The 15,647-nt window shown below is 40.5% G+C and overlaps 1 long non-coding RNA gene across 1 annotated transcript; it reads right to left on the bottom strand.

Moving 5' to 3' along the window:
* Window positions 1-218: 218 nt before the first annotated feature.
* Window positions 219-5,404, bottom strand: LOC144060902 (uncharacterized). Its single transcript, XR_013296036.1, has 3 exons — window positions 4,964-5,404; window positions 4,630-4,818; window positions 219-733 (listed from the first exon to the last, which is right to left on the bottom strand). It is a non-coding gene; the product is annotated as an uncharacterized LOC144060902 (long non-coding RNA).
* Between the last annotated feature and the right edge of the window lie 10,243 nt (window positions 5,405-15,647).

Below are 15,647 nucleotides of genomic sequence, written 5' to 3'. Positions count from 1 at the left end.
ACTAACTACATATAAAGAAAACAAAATATAGACCAGATAACTATAGATGTATTTATTATTCACATTAAATCTTTCTCTTTTTTCAAAGCTAGACAAAGTATTATGTATGGCATCAGATAACTATTTTATAAAATGTACTTTACAAAAACGAAAATTCCAAGAACTTTATTTCCTTGTTTTCAAATGAGAAATTTCAGATAAAATTACAATAGCCAGTCAATTTTTTTTATCTGAAATATCATATCAGTGCAGAAAACATTTGTGGAAAGGCACGGTTTTATTTAAATAAGTATGTACGGAATAGTTATATACAGTAGTAGTTGATTTTTGGCTTGTTAACATTCAAACAGCGAATTTCAACAGTTTAAGGTTTTTTTTAAATGACCATTGTAGGTCCATGTGAGAGTAGAATAAAGTTGTGAGCAATATCTCGTGAGCATAGTGATGTTATTGTGTGTCTGTGTGCAAATTGGGTCCCAGCTGGGCAGATGGGGCAGCCCTGTAGGTGGAGTAGTGACAAATTCAAGAGTTGAGTTCATGGTCACATATTGTCACTTCCCATCCATCAGCTCCCTCTCACCCTGAATGGTAGCGGGAGGGGAGCTCGCCAAAAGGGCAAGGGGATCGAAGGTGAGATGAGGTTGGCAGGGAGACAGTCATGTGATCTGGAACGCCCATTCTGACCTTGGAGATCTACAGGCGTTGAAGTGGAAGTAATGTGACTTTGTCTTGCCTTAAAGAACAAACAGAATGTTGTGTCTACCCATTCTACAAATCCATACTGTAGACAGACCGTTTATGTGTATACAAAAATGTCGATTCAGAAAAGCATGTATACGTACTGTATATGTTTTAGTAAGAGCTTGTCGAATGCAGGCCGCACAGTATTTCAAAATATGTTTGATGATCTCATTTAAGATGATGTTAAGTAATGATTAAATATTTTTTATTTCTATTCTTGGAGAGAGGCGGGAGCGAACAACTGTAAGCTTTGGTTAGACCAGGGGTGTCAAACTCGTATTAGCTCAGGGGCCACATGGAGGAAAACATACAACAAGTGGGCCGGACCGGTAAAATCATGGCATACAACTTAAAAACAATTGCCGTCAGTTATACACAGATGTGCAGGCCAGCCCTAAATAGTGGGGCTCAACTGTAAATATATTGTTCCAAAAAATAACACAAATGCAAATGGAACACGGCAACGCTTGGCCCATATGAGTTTCGGGCATGTTATGTCTACCAGTTTGGCATATATATTGTTCCCAGAATGCATTGTATAGAGCAGTTAATGAAGTTATAGGATGTTAATCCGTGTCATATGTGTTTGTGTTACCAGTAGCTGAATGTGTGTCATATTCAGCACGTTTATGTTTGAATTATGTTGGTATATGTTTTCATTTATTTATTTTCAACAAACCGTAACTTTAGGTTGTGTACAAAATATGTTTGGCACCCCTGGGCTAGACTCTCTAGTTTCTGCCAGACAGTTTTCCTGTAACCTAGAAGAAAGGTGCAAAGCAAAATGAGAACCATTAAATGATGAGCCACATACTTCCCAAGTTGCTTTTAAATTAGGCAAAAAGTTCATCTTTATTTGCTTTGTCACAAGTGTGTCTGTGATATCTTTGGAAATAAATGGAAGGGCAAAGGAACAGAGGATCAAAGATTTCTTTCTTTCTTTTCTTTGTTTTAGTACGTTTTCTTAGTCAATGTAATTTACAGTGAATACAGGTTTTGTTCAACACTGTGCCTTGCTTAAAAATGTAGAATAACTTGTTTCAGAGTAATTGACATTAAATTAGGGTCAACTGGGATGCTAATTTTCAAACCTGTCTGAGATTGATTACAATGATCTAAACAGACAGGAAAAACAACCAAATAAACCAACCATTCATACATTATCTGTAGACATAAGACAACTTAAAATAAAACTGAATACATTTATATTCAAATCAATTCACAAGTCCACAACCAGAGGTCATGAAAACACATGCGAACTCCACACAGGAAGGCTGGAGGTCATCTTTATATGAGAAAAAAAACCACGGTGTTAAGTCCGGGGTGTGATTGAGGACCCAAATGTGAGGAAGTAGAGCGAAGAGGGAGAGGTGGATTCCAAACAAATATTTAATAAAACAAAAACGAGGAAGCAAACAAGGTACTGGCTGGGGAAAAAACAAACAAACAAAAGTCCACAAAGGCAAGCGAGGCAAGACGTGGGGGGAACGACAGGGCAAAACAGCGGCAGCATGACAGGAGGAAACAACAATAGATCGACACACACATAGTGGAAACACAAGACTAAGGCCCTGTTCACACAGAAGCAAAGCCGGGTTTGTTCCTCAAAAAAATCTTGTACAGAAAGAAACATTTCAAGACATATGAGTGTCCAAAAGAAGACGCTGAGGACATTTAACGGCTGCAATGGAAATGCCAAGTCTGGAGTGGCGCTGTAACACAGCCACAGGGAGTTAACGGAAAGCGTAGAAAAAGAATCAGTGAAGAACACAAACCACTGATCTGAATATATTACTGGATAGCCGATAGGCCAAGACTTTTGAAGCCACGAGGCCGCCATATTACTCCTCCCAGGAAACCTTTCTCGGCATACGATCCTATATATTTACAGTATCGAAATTGGAGAACATTTAAGACAGTACTTGGTAGAGACAGCATGATTTGATGTTTTAAATTTGTTAAACATTAACAAGAGGACTTCCGACATTTTACAACTTGCTTTAAATACATGTATAAATTATATGCTTAATGATGTTTACAGGAGAAAACTTGTAAAAAAAATGTTATTAAATAATTATAAATGTAATTCAACAAACGATTACTCTAATATTGGTATCTAAGGAACTGAGCGATAAAAGAAAATGGGGGTCTTCAAAGTAGCTTATATAGTAGTCTGCTTGCGAGATGAGAGGAGTAAGATGGTCGCTTCAACGGCTTGCACGAAAACAACTCCGAGATAATGCTCGTAAATGGCGAGATGGTTATAAAACTTGTCATTTTGCATGCCCACAACTTATGTGTTTGTGCATTTTTAATTCATTTAATGTAACCTTTCTTTATGTCTTTTAGGGATCAACGAGATGACTGCGCGCTTCATAAAGCTGCGGGCGGAGCACGACAGCTTTTTTACAGGGGCCAAGTTCTCCGCATCCACGGCGTGGATGTAATTTTATTAATTAGCCATTTTAGGGACCCAAACATTTGAGCAGGGTAGGCTATGGACAATGTTCCATTCGCTCAAGATTCTCTAAAGCAGTGCTTTCCAACCTTTTTGTGTTGTGTCACGGACCCTGACTTGTGTGATTCTTCAAAAATACTAAGTAACAACTGCTACAACAATTATGTATTGGCAACCTCAATTAGAGCACTTAAATATTAGTGTCCTCTTCTTTACCCATTATGAAAAATGATGTTCTCAAAAATGTACACAAGTGGATTGGGGGGAGACGGCCTTAGTTGTAAAACATTAAATATACCACATAAAGCTGGAACTCCTTTTGAGTAATTCCATTCTAGAAAAGGCATTTACACTTTTAAATATTAGTAACAAAACACTTAATCTACAGATCCACCATAGCAATTGCCATCCGAGTATTAATGAGACTTGAGGTGTCACATGATTATGATGTTGGCGGCTGTGCCACAGGTTATTGGACTTATGAATACATCAAGTGTTTAGATGGACCCCTGGTTGGGAAACGCGACTGTATTATTATATAATGTATATATTATAACAATAGGGCTGGGCAATAAAAATATCTAAATTGGACCATGCAAAAAGTTTCATATGAAATTGTATGTTTTTATCTTAATTTGACCAGTCTGATGACAACTTAAATGTGCCTCACCATCCAACAGTTGAACATTATCTAGGGTAATTACAATTAACTCTTTGACTGCCAAAAACGTTAAATAACGTTTAGTAAAATCCTACGGAGGAGCGGCAAAGAAGTTAAAAGACGTTCACCAAGTTTTTTTGTTTTTTTTTGGAAACGGGTGGAGGAAAGCCTTGGCCAGCTGTGCTGAAAGTATCAAGCAGATCTAGTTAGTATAATGCCTATTTTGGCCCCTAGATGGTAGCGATGACTCTCTTTGGACAAGATTGGGTAGGCGTCAGTAGAAGACGTGAGGCGGAGCTAGAGTGTTGAGGGGACAATGGGTGAGGAAGCCATAATGGCGACCGGTTGCAGGCAGCTCACGCTTGAGCATTTTTTTCAAAGACGAAAAGCATCGACCAATGCTGAAGAGCACATTGATGACGACGATGATGATGATGATGGTGAGTCCGAGGTTGACGCCGAAGTTGGAAGCGTTGACGCGGCGGCTATGATCACGTCATAAAGCCTCACCGGCTAGCGATGCTAACGCCGGAAAACGCGAAGCACAACCGAGCACTTCTGCTCAGGCGGACGTTCAATCGGATGACGAAGAGTGAATGAATGGAGCGGTTAATTACATTGACTTTAACACATGTACAATTTTCGTGAATTTTGGCGTTTTGTGTATGTGTGGATGCCCTGTTTAAACAGTTCAAGATATTACAAATATGGCATATTTGATGAGAGGAATAGCTCAAATACCATCATAGTTTTGTGGGTGTTGAACTACCTAGAGATAATCGTGGTCGCCGGCACCTCCTCCAGGGCAGACACCTCAGCAGACTGGTCCCTCCACTGCAATCCAGCGACAGTGTCAGTCCCCACTTCCCCCTCATCCTCCTCCGGCACGTTCCTCAGGGGCAACGAGGTCTCCCTCCCCAAGGCATAAGTTGTGCAGGACGGCACAGGTGGCGATGACCTGAGAAAAAGCACACTTTTGTATGTTCATTGAACATTGGACATATTCATTGTACTGACAAGGACAATATTGTATCCTGGGGGAAATGTTAAATTTTATACTACAATAGAAGTTCATCACTGTCATTGACATGTCTTTAACGTACCTGTGGTGCACCTCGAGGGCATGTTAGAAGATGGCCCGGAACCTCGTCTTCATCATTCTAAAAGCACTGGAATGATAGAAATTGAAGCGTTGGGCCACCACACTCTGCACCGTCCGCTTGTAAGGTGTGATGAGGAGTGTTCGCTGAAGGCAGGGGTACCCTTCATCTGCCAAGATGAAGTGCCCTGGAGGAGGATACAGCCCTCTCTGGTACAGGGGGCTATGCCAGAGGACCCTGGAGTCGTGGACTGACCCAGGCCAGCCCACGTAGATGTCCAGAAAGCGGCCCTGATGGGCAGACATGGCCTGCAGAATGATGCTGGGAAACAGCTTTCTGTTTTTATAGTCCTGACCATCAGGGCCGCTTGGAGTCTTGATCCGGACATGGCAGCCATCAATTGCGCCTGTGCTTTTTGTGAAGACCCGCCAGCCCTGCAAACCCTCGAGTCACTGCCTGAAGTTCCTCTGCGGTGCTGGGGAAGTGGATGACTTTGTGGCGACAAGCCACCACTTCCCCAGTGACCTGGTGGATGATGTAGTGGACCGTGGACCTTGGCATCCCAAAGGCTCGTGACACCACCCGGTATGATGCCCCACTCGTCAGCCAGAAGAAGACCAGGAGTTCAATCTCCACACCCCATCCATGTCGTCAGTTCTGGTTCAGGAAGTTGAGCAGGCGAGAGTCTGGTTGCAAATCTTCTCCACTGAAGAAACAGTCCAGCACTGGCACACTCAGGTTCACCCTGCAGTATGGGCTTCCCGGCTGTTTTTATGTATTTAAAAAAAAACAAAAAACATGAACACAGGTTAGTATGTGTTTTATTTTTGTTCTTTACCATGCTTGCATTAATGTTATGGATTCACTGACATGTTCATTATGAATCTAGCACCGTCTGACCTTAACCCTGTAGTAGTATGATTAAGTGTTTTTGCCATTATGAGAACTTTAGTATTTGGTCACATACCTGGTAGATTTTATTTTTAAATGTATATAATTATTTCTGTAAGCTATCATTAAATATTGATTACTTAAGAAGCGATTATTTGGGTTGCCGTAATGGCTTATGAGAAATTTAGACGGTACTAAAGGGGAGTTGTAATTTCCTCAGCAACCTCAGGGGCACCACGTTGACTTTGCTTGTTGGTAGGAGCAAAATAAACACAAATCCTATTATCAAGCATTCATAATTTGAAGTTGCTACTTTAATCAATCATGGAGTTATTGGCTTTCATAAAATAATTACTAATCCACTCAGTAAACACAAATTATTCGGCAGAAATTGAATTTCTAGACAACAAATTTATTTAGTAGACACACATATATCAGTCACAGCCTAACCTATTAATGAAACGGAATAAAAATGCGAATCAAAGATAAAAAGGAAACTTGCAACCTACCTAACTAAGATAAAAGAAGGTAAATGAAAAAGGTAGATGGGGATAAAGATGGAAGCGTTTGACCTGTCAATTCTTTTATGGTTGAATAAATGCGTTGTACCAGTAGTATATGGTCAGACTGCAATGCAGGCGCAACTTACGGACTGGTTCAGTCGCACGGGAGGGAGAGAGAGACTCGAGCGTTGATCCTCGGTTGAATGCTAGAATGCTGGAATGCTGCACCAGATCTCCGGTTGGTGGCGAAGCGCGCGCATGGCGTGGAGGCCACGGCAGGTCCTTGGCTGGCACAAATCCAGCTGGAATGCTGCCCGGGAGTCTCTGGCTGCTGGTCAGTGAATATATATAAATAATAAATACACACACACAAACACACACACTAATTGATATAACGAGACACACCTGGGCAAGACACAAGTGGCTGATTGGTTGACACACGACGAAGGGCAGGCGAACACAGGTGTGCAAGATTACACTTAATGAGAGCAAGGGAGACACACAAGGATAACAAAACAAACACAGATCATGACTGAAACTGATGGGCTTTGCAAATGGGAGGCGACGTCGCTTGCTCTCAATTAATTTCCTATAGAAGCAGGGCAACAAGGAGAAAATCGCCTTCCTCCTCGGCGACACGCGACATTCGTGCATGTGAAAAATTGCGCGCCTATTACACCTAGACGTGCACGCGTAGGCCCACGACGCGATACTACTCATTTTGTACGATACTTCACACAATCATTTCCGTGACGTCAACAAAAAGGCCGGTGCATGAGAGCTTGTTGGTACAGGGTTAATTTGTCTGGTAAGTTTTCTTTATCGTTTTTGCAACAGTTAATATAATAATAGCGAAGTTATGATAGTGAAGTAGGTAAAATAGTGTTGAACTCAGTATAATTTGACCTTAACCTAAGCTGGTACACATTGTTTGGTCTAAAAAATTCCCTCTCAGTGTTCTGTGCGAAAACACATTCTGTTTGTGAGAACATATTCTGCTTCGAAATAGCGCACCCACACCCACACACACACCACTGACTCTGTTCGCATCATCACTCACAGCCACTCTAGATTTTGTTTTGGGAAAAGTGCCCTGAGAGTATATTTTGTCTAGAGATCAACACAGCTGCAACTCTGTTATATAACATATTTACTTATTCATGATGGGAGGAGAAATAGGTGTTCTCCTACTGATTTGGATTCTTTAAAAGCTAGATTCCGCAAAAGAGGGGGCACATGGGCACTTTTTAAATTCCACCTTTTACGTGATGTAAATTGTTGCCGTGACCGGAGAATTCTCTGTTAAATAAATCATCCTTGCAAGGTGTTTTTTCTTACAAGAAATCTGTCTTCAAGTTTTTGGAACACGCAAAAGAGGACAAATAATTAGCCTCTTTCACTACTCATTGAAAAGCGTTGGACTTTGGATTGCTGTAATTTGATTTGTGAGGATTATTTTGATTTCAAAATGTGATGAGATGTCGTTTGTATGATAGTCACAGGAAAGCATTACAATCTGCCGTTTGTTTTCACCGTATAAAGGAAGCATTTGCATTGTGTTGCATTGGGGACATAGAAATGCCCGGATGTTCGGAAATGTCAATAGAAGTTTTTAAATAAACATTACACACACATAATAATTAATAATACCCCACATTTAGTTTTAATAACAGCCTATTAGGGCAACATGACTGAAAGACTTGTGGCATAGAAGTAACTTACAGTTATGGTTTGTACTAAATAATAGCTAATAATTTAGCTAATAATAGTCCAAACTACTTAAAAAAATCAATATTAAAATGGGATCTTTAAAAGGTGCTAAACTCTAGTTAACATGATTCTCTCTGGCCTTGACTCTGAGTCTGACCTTTCATCTTCATGCGTCTTTGATTTCATCAGAGAGCAGAGAAATGCTTCCCGTGACTGATTGCTGTAGCTCCTTTTCTTTTCCCCTTTTCAGCCTCTCCTTTCTAGGCATTATGCTACAATTACTAAATAAAATAAATAGACCAATGGTAACCAAACAGACCAATGGCATGAGAATGAATAAGACTGACTGTTGCCATTACCAGAAGGCAAAAGGGTATTTTTCACAGGCAATTAACAATTCCAAACATCCGGGCATTTCTGATATTTCCACAATGTAACTCAATGCAAATGCTTCGATCACCAATGATGTATTAGATTGTTTTTACCTGTGATTACTAGCATAATACAAACCACACACCAACAACAGTTCATCACATTTTGAAGTCAAAATAATCCCCACAAATCAAATTAAAATGATCCAAAGAACAATGCTTTCCAACGCACAGATCACAGAAAGCTTCCTTACACCGTCATTAGACTTACTATGTGGTTGAAATTTAGATGTCTCTGGGGTTGGTGAAGGACTCTGGTTGGTGGCCTGGTGGGTGGTGTCTGGTCGGTGCTGGATTTCACTTTCCTTTCTTTTCTTTGGTCCTTCCTCGGGTTTCCTGACGGCCTCACGACTCTGGCTGGAAGTGTTCGGTTTAGGTGAACGGTATGGGATTTTTTTTAATAGGTTTTAGGTGAACTAATGAATACACACACACTCGCACGCACACACGCACACATGCGCACATACAGATATTCACCCACATACATTTTTTTTTTTTTTAAATATATTAAAAAAAAAAAAAAAAAAAGGAGAGCAATGATGATGACATGTCAAATCGGTAAAATTACAGAATAAACAATACTGAGCTCTCCAGAGAAAAAAAAAGTCTTACTATGTGATGGTTATCGCGTTATCAATTATTGAAAATTGCATTTAGCATTTTAAACTAGGTGGCTGATGTCGGCTAATTTATTCTCAGTTGTTTGTGCTGTATGAGACATGCTACTTCACAACAAAATGATTATAGGTCGGGAATAGAGGGCAAACAAACAATACAATTTCACTGGATTCATAACATACCTGGCAGGGGTGGAGCAGCAGGGGAAGGAGATGCATGTGTGTGTGTCTGTCCCACACCGCGACCGTGGGTATTTAGCGTTCACGTGACAAAGGAAGCGATCGAGCCAGCGAGCAAGCTAGGTCAGGTGCGCGCGCGCAGGTGACATGTTTTCACATGCAATTAATCATGCAGCTTTTCTAAAAGATTGTGTCAACATTGACCTGTCCTCAGTAGTGTTTATTTAAAAAAAAAAAACTTTCTACAGGGCACTTTTTTGAGAGAGGGCAGAGGAGTAAGGGTGTGAGCACCATTAGGGGTCTACCTGTGCACGCCAGTGCGCAGGAGCAGCCAAGCTCACCAATGCCGGTGACAGAAAATGTGACCTTGAAGTTGTTGCATGTGCGTTGAGAATAACTCAGAAGTTGCTCATTTCTCAACCGATTTTCATTAACCTTATTTTCTTGTCAATGCCAAAGTGTGTGCTATGAATACAGAAAATGTATTTTGTATTATTTGGTTGAAGGTGACGTCCAAGTACTTGAAATACAGCAACACTTTGCCCCTTCGAGCTTTAAAGTCGCCGGCACTAGCGTCACCTTTCTATTCAAATCTATGACGACGGTAAAGCCACTTGGTTCCCGAGAATGCATTGCATGCCACAATTTGTATTAATTATTAATGACGTTATAAGGATGTTAATACTTGTTATATTTGTGTGTTTGTGTTACATATACGTACTGGAATTGCATCTTTATGAGCAGCTGACATACCTTTAGTTCCAGATCATAAAATGGCAGCCGATGCGAGTACCGATACCTTGTAATAATAAGCCCGATAAGAATTCCTGGCATCAGGGCTCGCCAATCCCTAGTTTTGATGTTCATGTCCTGTGCCTTTTGTTTTCTCTTCACACATAGCCTTTTGTATTCCTCCCAAACAATTTAGCTTAGGTTTCGTATGCCCACATAATATTTTGTTCTAAAAGAACATCCAGGTTTTCTTTGGCAAGCTGTAGTAATGTTTGTTTGGTTTTTGGACACCAGTGGACTCCTTCAACGACATATACTGTGTCCTTGGATAATATTTTACATATTGTTGATTTATCAACAGAGATGTTAATAATTTGCAATGATTTCTGTAAGTCTTTATAACAGGATTTTTCTTCCCCTCCTTGAGTATTTACCATTGGGCTTTAGCAGTCATCTTTACTTTTCCTAGGGAGAGTAGCAGCAGATCCATCAATCCATCCATCCATCATCCACTTCTGCTTGCCTGCCCACCTTTGTAACTTTGAAATATACCAGGATTTTATAGTCTTAAAGTCTGTGATATATTTTCACATGCCTGACATAGTTAGTTACAATGCATCTAAAGCTGCCACCTTTCAACTGTTATCAGTCACTATATTTTAGAGGTGTTTAAAAAAATCTATTTGGCAATATATCGCAATCTTAAAGCGTGCAATTCTCGAATTGATTCGATATGCGGCCAAATCGATGTTTAAACAAAATTTTATTGAAATATTCAACAAAACGTCTTACTTAGGGTTCACATGTTAAGCATGGAAGAATTTTATATTAATGGAATCAAACATGAAACAGATTGCAACAGAATGTTTGTTAAATACAGTGGCTCACAGTTATAAGCCTGCAGTTTCAGATAAATGAATACATTTTCATACAAATCTTACAGTGTGCATGCACAAATGAACTGATTAGTATTTTCTATCCATCCATCCATTTTCTTAACCGCTTGTCCTCACACAGTTTGCAGGGGGCGCTGGAGCCTATCTCAGCTGGCTTCGGGCAGTAGGCGGGGTACACCCTAAACTGGTTGCCAGCCAATCGCAGGGCACACAGAGACAAACAACCATCCACACTCAAAATCACACCTATGGACAATTTGGAGTGTTCAATTAACCTGCCATGCATGTCTTTGGAATGTAGGGAGGAAACCGGAGTACCCGGAGAAAATCCACGCAAGCACGGGGAGAACATGCAAACTCCACCGAGGAAGGCCGGACTCAATCTCACGTCCTCTGCACTGGGAGGCAGGCGTGCCTAACCAGTCAGCCACCGTGCCGCCTTGTATTTTCAAAATTTGAGTTAAAAAATAATCGCAATAATGAACTTTTAGATTCGTATCGGTATCAAATCGAATCGTGACCTATGAATCGTGATACGGATCGAATCGGCAGGTACTAGGCAATTCACACCCCTACTATATTTGAAAGGGCTTTACAGAAATCACAGAGTAAGAACTGTTCTACTGGGCTTAAAGTATGTCAGTAACAAGATTAAATCACTCTTAGAGAAAATGTGCACTTAGAATGTGACATTTGGAGGTTGCAATTAATGTTTGCAGACTTTTCAAGTGCAGAAAAAAAGTGTAGCATCCGACAGTGACATTCTACAAGCTGTATGTAACAATAGGAGACGACTGCAGAAATTAAATCAAGGTAGCAATATTCTTTTGCGGGCAAAATTATTTGTAGAGGCCTACTGGAGGTAGGAACATGTGACATTTGCCTAATTAGCTTGTGCTTCTGGGGATGAATCAGACCATAGCATCATTGAAATGGGCTGCTGAAGATATTGCATTAGTGAAAACAACCATCATTAGAGGGAAATACATTCTCCGCAATCTGTCATTTCATGTTTATTTTGTAATCTTATTTTTGAATCTCTCTTACTGCAGAGGACATAGTCGCTAAACAAGTTTCTGAGTTGTTGTTTTTTAAGTCGCAAATTTGATTTTTTTCTCTTGCAAATTTGCCACTTTATAAGGTCTCAAATTTCTCCCATCCTCTAATATATATTTATACATGGCCCTAATACGTACACACTCAATGTTGTTTTCCAGCATTCATAATAAATATGAACATAAAGCCAAGACAGAGAAAAGTGCTATTGTCACGGGCATTTCATGTGGTCGTCCCAAAAATAAGAGAAGCACTAGATTTAAAAGCACAATTAAAACATTGTGCCGAGGTGTTGAGACATCATTGACTAGATTTCCATGGTCCCACCATAAAGCAACGAGTGAGGGGAATGATGAAATCGAGCCTATTTTAGCAGGTAACCCCTGCTAGATCATTTTCCTTTTTGAGTTTGAATGATATCATGCTTTTTCCTTGTGGCCATTTGACGGGTCCTACCTTTAGATTGCACAGAAGTACATTTTAACAGATTTAATAAAATATTTTAAATCACTCCTCATCATTGACCAAAGACGTAGATTCACACAAATATCGAAGGATGTAATGCCACTTTACACTAAATACACTAAAACCGATCAAGCAAGCAATTGTATCATAATTAGTTTAGTGTTTCATTTTTTATTTTTATTTTTTAAGAGATGTTTGATACCAATTTTTGTTCAGACCGGTAACAGTATGAATACTCTACTCATGAGTAGTCACCGATTCCGATACCAAGTATTGATACCATTTGTAGTTTTTACTTTCATTTTAAATATTTTCAAACTACAGATAAAAAAAAAACAACAACAACTATATATCCAAATAAATTAATTGCATGAAATTAATGATGACTTTCTATTCTAATTTCTAGTTCCTAATTGCAAAACTGGTATTGGCCGCCGGCGCAAGTACTTGGAATAAGGCCAGGTATCAGTACTCGCCCATCCCAAGTAATTATTATTATTTTTTTTTAATCAGTTTCACTTGTTAAAGGTGATAAGGCAAACAGTTTGTGATTATTCATTATTTTGGGCTGACCCACAGCCCTTTATCCCAACTAGAATAGATCCACCCCTGCCTTAAGCAGATATCCACATTTATAATCAAAGCAATAACAATCGGTAATAAGATGACAATTTTAGAGCAGTATTAACTTGAGTATCTTCATTAGTGTGATATGTTCACAAATCAGACAGTAGAAAGTGGAGAAAAATTGATTTGCTGAAATATCTTAATTCTTGAGTTGTAAATAGTTTATTTGCCTATCTTGAAAAGCCAAAAGCTTTTAAAAATGTATAATTATTTTTTTTAACATATGCTCAGGGCTGCTAAAAAATGGACAGCGGCCCGCAAATGGCCCCTGGGCCGTAGTTTGGACACATCTGACCAAAGACGTCTGGGGAGCAAAATTTCTGAGAGACAGACGTTATTTATGAATCTTGGTCATAAACAATCAATTTTATACTCTCTGATGAGACTGCCTTATCGCAGTTGGAAAAGGTGGGCCTGGGTCCAGCACGATTGTTCATGCTTGAGCATCTGCACAAGTGCCCAATTTATCATGTTGTATGATCAATGCAATAATCCTTCCTGCTGTTGGTTATTGATGACCACCATCTTTGAGTAACAGAAATTGATAATCCGCAACCCTACACCATGCTTGCTTATGCACGAGCACATGCAGTGCATGCACAAAGGAAAGTTGCCACAATATATCATGATGTATGGGCGCATATAAATGTACTGAAGTATGGATGAAGGTAGAGCAATGTGAGTGCAGGTCAGCGTGATGGGTGAGGCGTAATCCTGCTGAAGAATGATACCAGGTGTGACTGCACCCTTAATTTGCATTCTCTAAGTGCAGTGACAAACCTGCAGGTGCTTTCCACCGACAATGTGTGACTGCCTACAATATGTAATAGAGCGTAACAAAACTTGAAGGTGGTCCATAGTGAGATGGGAAGCATATTGCATCGAACAGAATCCTTGGCAAACACAGCATGTTTGTTGAGCCATTAACATTGTCAAAGAGAGTAAGACAATTTGAACACTTTACGGTCTGGCAGGGTCCATGATTTAACGGTTCCCACAATCCCTGCCAAGTTCCAACAACCCTTCGAAAGTGAAGCAATCGGTTCTATTTTTGTAGACAGGCACACATGCACGGGGGCGTAAATAGAGTGCATCGTCATTTTCGTGCCAGGACAAGTCGACTCTACCGTGCTTGGGACTGCGTTGTGCCTCATTGGAAATTCCGTTGGACAGAGTAGCCACACACCCTGCAATTTGATGACAAATAGTTGACTGCGCCTGGCATAAAAACAGGCACACCTTGATTTTTGTGCAGGGGCAAGTCTAGTTTAGCATATTTGTGAAGTTGGTAGACGCGCTATATCTGGCAGGGCATTCTGGCGGACCGACCTGATTTTGGTGGATTTGTTTAAGGTGCAGACGGACAGAGTAAGCACTCTGCGAACCTGTGTGGTGGATGTTAAAGGTAGGATCTGAAGCATTTCCAGCAAAATTAAACCCTGGATGGATACAAATTAAATCTGTCTCAATCAACACCTCTGGGCGGCTGTCAATGTGTGGTGGTGTTTTGTTCTCAATGCCACCTCACCCCCGCCTGTATTTTAGCCTTTTGTTTGTGTTTTGACCTGACCAGGATGCTTCTGGGCGGAGATTCCAATTTCCTCCAGCCACTCACAGAGTGGAGGGTGTGTCACTGTGGGCCGTTGTACTGCTGGAAGGTGCTGATTTGCCGAGGCGAGCTGAAAATAACACTGCGCAGGCGCTCAGCGCCAGTTTGTCAAAGCCACCGATGATGAATGAAATTAAGTCCTTTATTTGCATTCAAATGGGTTTTAACTACGTCATGTAATTGTCAAATATTGGAAAAATAAAGATAAACACACTGGGGTACGTTTTTTAATAAACACAGCCTAACTTGATGCAACGGCCTGTTGAGAGCCTCCGAGCCCTGAAGGAGAGGCTTGGGCTGAAGAGTGGACAGTTAGTGCCACACAAAGTGTTAGCCTACTAATTAAGCGACATGCAACAGCAAGCCACCGGTGCTGGGATAAGGGGTGTGAACCATTGAACATGATGGATGGGGGGGAAGCATCAGTTTGGAATGTTGCGTTTAGAAACTGCAACGGAAATGCTTTGGACTCTAGCTTTAACATATTTCATTCATAAATATGACAACAGCATGGCTTGTTGTAGACATTCCCTCTGAATCATTGTAGAACAGAAATCAATTAAGTGAGTGGATTGTTATCATTATCATCATCATCTTAAAAGTATTTTAATGGAATTCCCCCTCGCCGCGCAACACAACCATGGGTGGTGGGGATAGGGGTGTCTGTTACACGATAGATGTGTCATCTGCAAAGTGAGGTCTTGCAGTTTACTTATATCGTTACACTTTGCGCATGCCAATTTCATGCGCAGAGGAGTCAATTTCTGCTTCCGCATTGTCACAAGCACTGTGTGCGCTTCCGCCACCCTGATTTTAATGGGAATCTGGGGAAGCCGCTTCGATTGGCCACAACAGCGCAAAATACCCTATTCTATCTGTACCAGTGAAGCAAAATACCAAAAGAAAGAAAAACTCTACCCATGTTAAACTGTGCTTTGCTTTAGACTTGCGCTGGGAATGAAAATGGTGC

The sequence above is a fragment of the Vanacampus margaritifer genome, chromosome 11 (genome assembly GCF_051991255.1).
Source record: "Vanacampus margaritifer isolate UIUO_Vmar chromosome 11, RoL_Vmar_1.0, whole genome shotgun sequence".
Lineage (NCBI taxonomy): Eukaryota > Metazoa > Chordata > Actinopteri > Syngnathiformes > Syngnathidae > Vanacampus > Vanacampus margaritifer.
The sequence above is the reverse complement of the archived record's forward strand: the minus strand, read 5'-3'. Positions and strand labels throughout refer to the sequence as shown.